General features: G+C 55.8%; 1 long non-coding RNA gene across 1 annotated transcript; it reads right to left on the reverse strand.

The window, feature by feature from the left end:
* Positions 1-122: 122 nt before the first annotated feature.
* Positions 123-4014, reverse strand: LOC142929222 (uncharacterized). The gene is made up of 2 exons (XR_012945438.1): positions 3628-4014; positions 123-805 (listed from the first exon to the last, which is right to left on the reverse strand). It is a non-coding gene; the product is annotated as an uncharacterized LOC142929222 (long non-coding RNA).
* Positions 4015-6080: the final 2066 nt, after the last annotated feature.

The raw sequence follows: 6080 nt of genomic DNA on the forward strand, positions 1-6080 counted from the left end.
TAGAAATTAACTCCAGGGCCATGATCGAAGAACTTTAGGCCGCAAACTTGGGGTAAATATACATATGAGCAAAACAAGTAATGCACCACAAGTTTGTGTAACACGTGAAGAGGAGTCGTAAATGGTTTAAGCACTTCTTTATTGTACCAACGCACAGCAACACTCGTTCCAAGATCAACCCCGAACACACGTCCCACAGCCCCTTTTAACCCCTCCATCTCCGCCCTCGCTCCCCATACACATCCACGGCGGGTAGGCCTGGCCCGGGTGACGTCACTGCCTTTTGACCCCTGACCCCGTCCCGCGCATTCCCGCGCGTGTGATTGGTGCGTGTTGTCGTGAGAGCGGAGATGTCGTGTCTGCATGGTGCGTGAGGGTGGCTCACAGATCCCTTACATCACCCCCCCCCCCCCATCCTTGAGACCAAGCCGTCCTCGGCTCAACAAATGTATGCCTCGGCTGTTCAAAGCCAACTGCGGCCGGGCGGATGCCATCCAAATAAAATTGTGCAATGAAGCAAAAGTCAAACAAAACACAAAAAAAAAGTGCAATAAAGCAAAAGTAACACCACACAATTTCCCTTCCGTCTCCTTGTTATCAAGAGTGTTGCCTCTGTCGCCGACTTCCCCCCCGATCCGATCCGTCGACCGAACACAACAGGGTTTCAGGGATGTCCGTGTCGACAGCTGCGATGAGGCGGCGTGAGCGGGTCAAGGGGCTCCGTCCTGTGGCCAAGTCCTCTGTTGCGGCTGCGTCTTCAGCCACGGCAACGGGTCTGGTGCTGGCGTTCCGGTCACCTGTAGTCCTGCAGGATGGACAGTGTCTGCATTGTCAGTCGGTCGCGTAGTAGGCCACGAGTGTGACAGCCTCTTCCCACACGGCCGAACTGACGATGAAGGTGGTGAAGGATACGATGCTGGTAGGGGCGGCTCGGCCGTGACATAACGTTTTAGCCTCGAAGGGTGAATGTACCACCTACACTTTCCCATCTGAATGCGAACACACTGAGGTCGCAATACCTGCAGCACTGTGACTGGGCCCTGCCAGGGCCGGTGCAGTTTCGCTGACGTCCACAACGGTACCTGCGGGCAGTGCAGCCAAGCCAGGTCACCCACTGCAAAGGGATGCGTGAACGGCAGCTCAGCCCGCACGCGCTCGTTCGCAGCTTGCGCAGACGCGGATGCTGCCGAGGCCGCCACGCAAGCCTCGCGCAAATACTTAAGCGAGTGGCGGAACGCGGCTGGCCAGTCTCCCGCACGAGACGGGACAGGGCGCAACTGTGCCTCAATTGGAGGGCTCGGCTCACGTCCATACATCAAGAAAAATGGTGAATATCCCGTTGATGCATGCGGAGCCGAGCGATAGGCCGTCAAAACCCCAGGGATGTGCAAATCCCAGTGGGTCTGCTGGTCATTGACCAAGTGACACAGCATCCCCGAGATGGTGCGGTTAAAGTGTTCCACCATCCCGTCCGTTTGTGGGTGGTAAGGGGACGTCCGCACCTTTTTGACACCCAGCATGTCACACACCTCCTGGAACAGTTTGGAGGAAAAGTTTCTGCTTTGGTCCGTCAGCAGCTGCTCCGGAGCCCCCTTGTCAGTGACATAGCCATTTACAAAGGCGTCCGCTATGGACGCCGCCGTCTGGTCGGGCAACGGGCAGGCAAAGGGCCATCGTATAAAGTACTCCATCCCCACCAGTAGATATCTACACCCTCAAGGGGTGGCGGGGAAGGGGCCCAAGATATCGAGACCCACGAGCTCGTTTACCCGGCATTACTTTAATGGACTGCAGGGGAGTGGTTTGCACGACCGGTAGGAGCTTCCTGCATGCGCAGTCCGCGCACGCAGCTACCCGACGGCGGATATCGGCGGACATGCCCGGCCAAAAATAGCGAAGGCGTAGCGCAGCCTTGGTCTTACGGCTACCTAGTTGGAGCAACTGTCGGACTTGAACATCGGAGCACAGCTGACTTCGCAGGGAAGAGGGCACCACCAGAACTTTACGGTTCAAAGTCACGTCCCAGCGCATCAACAAACCTTCCCACATGAGGAAAAACCTCCCTGACGTGGGGAGATCATCAGTGCGTGCCGTCTCCGCCAGGCGGCGAAACGGTGCCAAAGATGCATCTGCCTGCTGCCGGTCCCTCCGTTCCCGTAGGGTGAGCCCTAAGTCGCTATCCAGCGATACCGGCGGCCCCGCCCGGTCCGTGTCCCCGGCGGAAACCGGCGCCACGATCTCGGGTTGCGCCACGGCCGGCGGTCCACAGCGCGTGGATCCGTTGCCGCAAGCGCACTTAACAGGGGCCGCCAGTCTGGACAAAGCATCGGCGTTCGTATGCCTGACTTCTTTCCGATGCACCACTCAATATGTGTACTCCTGCAGCCGCTCCAACCATCTGGTCGCTTGGTCAATGCGGAGCGAGTACTGCAAAAATGCAAGGATCCATCCGATTTCTTAACCAATACAACCGGCGCCCCCCACGGACTCGTCGATGGCGATATGATGTCTGACTCCATCCCCGGAGAGATGCTGCGGAGTGCCTGGTCAGGAAGACTGACCGTGGCCCCCGTATCCTCGCTGGGGAGGTGGTGCGGCTGAGGTTCCCCCCGCTCGTTCGAGCTCAGGACCCAGCCGGCTAAGCAGCGCGGTGACTGCCTCCAGCAGCAGATCCATCCTCCGATCCCTCGAGGATGATCTGCGGCGGCTGCGGCGCTGTGTCTGCACGGCCGGGTTGGTGGAGGAAGGTGGCCACACGGGACGAGCAGCTGCCACGGATCTCGTCGATGAGCTGGGAGACAAATCCCGACTCGTCGGTTCCGTTTTGGAGCAAATCTCGTCCCGGGCACCTAGAGCATCCTCATGCTGTGTCTCCCCCTTTGGGTTCTTGCGTCGGTTGAGGCGTTACATCCCACCATTGCCACTAGATGAAGAGGAGTCGTAGAATGGTTTAAGCACTTATTTATTGCACCAACGCACAGCAACACTCGTTCCAAGACCAACCCCGAACACACGTCCCACAGCCCCTTTTAACCCCTCCATCTCCGCCCTCCTTCCCAATACACATCCACGGTGGGTACACCTGGCCCGGGTGACCCCTGACCCCCGTCCCGCGTATTCCCGCGCGTGTGATTGGTGCGTGTTGTCGTGACTGCAGAGATGTGTTAGGGCTGCTGCCCCTCGACTCCTCATTCTCCTGTGCCCCTCCGCTCTCCCCTGCTCCCCCGCTCGCTGCTGCTCCTCGCAGAAGCATGATTTAAATAGCTGTAATAACCAACTCGCAGATATGCCGCGGTGCCCGTCTCGTACAAGCCAACCACGAGCCGCGCAATGGCGAGAGTGCCCCCGCGTACAGAACACGCGGCGCACCACAACGCACAGGCTCACAGTTAACGTGCACGGCGAACGCGCACGCGCGGGCACAGGCTCACCACACCATGCATTGCCCTCCCTCCCCGACACGGGTTAGTGTCTCCTGGTGGTTTATTCTCTATTTAATTAGAGTTAATCTACCCGTGTCACGGTGCACCAGCTGGACAGATCTAACCTATCTCTCTGCGGTCTGATACTCAAGTGGCCTGTCCTCTCTCTATTATCTCTCTCTCAGGATTTCTCCCCTTGCCTTACCTCTCCTCTTCGTACTTTACCATCCGACTTCGTGGTGTTGGAGGTCGCGGAAAGATGATGCTGCCCGTGGCTTTTGCTGGGAAACTGAACCCGGCTGCTCTCTGACCCGTCTCACGGACGTTCGAGAAGCAGGGAGATGACGACTCCTCGATTCCTCTCTCCAGTTGATCCCCAGCGAAAAGAGACCTTGCTTCCCAATCTCACTCCCTTTTATGCCCCCACTTTCAGTCCAAGCGCCGCTAATCCGCTGGCCCCTGGCCAATCGGGTTATCCTCCTTCTCCGACGCCCCGCCCCCTATTGTTTAACCGCGTGCACGACCGCATCATAGGCATCAACCTGCGCCGCCCCGCTCCCCACCTGCCTCCTGGTCCGCGTGTGCTTTTTGGCTTTCTTCATTGCGGTTCTCATTGAGCCCGCCGTGGTCATGCGATTTTAAGTAAATCTACGGCGCCGCAGTACCAATCGGCCTGGGGGGGGGGGGGGGGGGGGCTGCCAATTCCCTGGCCCTGAGAAACCGTGGAGCACCCCCACGAGGGGGGGGCCCTCGGGTGAAAACTCAGGGGCAGGTGACCTCCCCACAAGGCCCTACGTGAGTGCGTGTGTGTGTGTTTTATGTGGGGGGGTGGTGGGGGGAGCGTTGTGACGGGAGCCGGGTGGCTCCTCGGCTGCAGCAGCACAGCGACGGCCCCGGTCTCGGCGGAGCGGCTTCAATGTCGTGGCATCACAGATGTCGTGTCTGCATGGTGCGTGTGCGTCAGGGTGGCTCGCAGATCCCTTACACACTTATTTACGCGATCTGACCCAAAAGAACACCTGTATTATGGTACTAGAAGTCTGCTGAACATTTGAAGATGTCCTCCATATTTCGGTGAGAGCCCCTTGGAAGAGGTGGGGGTATCCACTCTTAACCCAATCTACTGGACATTTGTGAAACTGCTGGACATCTGTGAAAAATATATTTAAAGCTCATCGGATTCCTTCAATATAAACAAATATTCTGATTCTGACAAGCCACCTGCGGATCAGCTCACTGTCGCACACATTTAAACTGCTGATGATGGGTGGACAGATGACGGGATTCAGGACACGTTATCGTTTTAACGTGCCGCGCTGGGAGATCGAACCGGCAACCTCTGGAATGCAAGTCCAGTGTTACTCACCATTCATTTACACCACGGCGGCATCTTTCAACAATACGTGGCCCCCAAAACAAATTTTGTTTCGTTTTCAACGTGAAATTGATCAAATTAATCAAATAGCACACATGTAAGAACACCCTCACCACCGTGGTCATGGCTGCATGTGTGCGCGCACGTCACGGCAGAGCTTGTGTGGTGAAAAGACATGGAGAGGCACATGCTCGGTTCAGGGGAAAACATCTCATTCGACGTGTTGACTTGGGAGTCGTTAACTTGGGCAGGGCGCATCATGGCTATAGGAGCAATGGACGAGACTGGCGACGGAATGGCAGCCAAGGGAGGGAATCTTCCCGAGAGGACGACCACCGCAGATGGAACTACAAGAGCAGCTCATGTGCAGCAGCGAGATGGATTGTGGCGTTGCAGGACGATGAAGCATGTGGGAGGCGACTTCATCCAGCAGTTGATAGACAGTGTTTCATGAGCGTGTGGATAGGCTATCATCTCGTACGGTTAAGATGATGTTCATGAGGATGCCTTCATTCAGCAATGGACAGAATTGGTTTATCATGATGGCGGTGAGAGGCCTTCATTCAGCATTGCTAAGGCAGTTTAACACGTAGGCTTTTGCGACTAATATCATCCATAAGAGGTTTGGGGTTTTTTGGGTTAGATTGTGTAAATGTGTCGTTAAACCCGCCACCACCCGACAGCCAATTAGTAAGGTTTGTCACCTAAACAGAAGATGCCAATTCGTTACGAGTACAGCACACCGGTGTGTCGGAGAGCAAATCCACAACATTTGTTTAATGACACATTCATATTTACGCGATCTGACCCCCCCCCCCCCAAAAAAAAAGCTGTATTGCAAAGACAACTCATGGTGATGATGATACTCATGAGCGAGATGGATTGTGGCATTGGAGGACGCCGAGGGTTGGCATGGGCAGGGGACATCATCCAACCATGGATAGATGATCATGAAATGCCCAACTCCTGCCAATGCAGCGAGCCGTTCTAAAAATGACTCCTAAGAAAAGAGGTTAGTTCACGCGTTACGATGTAAGCTCTACTCAGCAGTGATATCACATCCCCTGGAATGTGCCCGATCTCGAAAGCTAAGCAGTGATGAGCCTGGCCAGTGCTTGGATGGGTGAGCACCATGCGCTCAAGACGGGTGTAGTATACGTATATCCACAATGACCAGCGTGGTGAAGTATGTTTAACAAATAAATAACTCCCCACAGTCCGCAATGCGAAGGAAACTGCCCGTAAAAGTGCATTCCTGCAATCGGGATCTCTGAGACGTCACC

Source organism: Petromyzon marinus, chromosome 27, assembly GCF_048934315.1.
Source record: "Petromyzon marinus isolate PM22_M1 ecotype Great Lakes invasive population chromosome 27, UKy_Petmar_22M1.pri1.0, whole genome shotgun sequence".
In the NCBI taxonomy this organism is placed as follows: domain Eukaryota; kingdom Metazoa; phylum Chordata; class Hyperoartia; order Petromyzontiformes; family Petromyzontidae; genus Petromyzon; species Petromyzon marinus.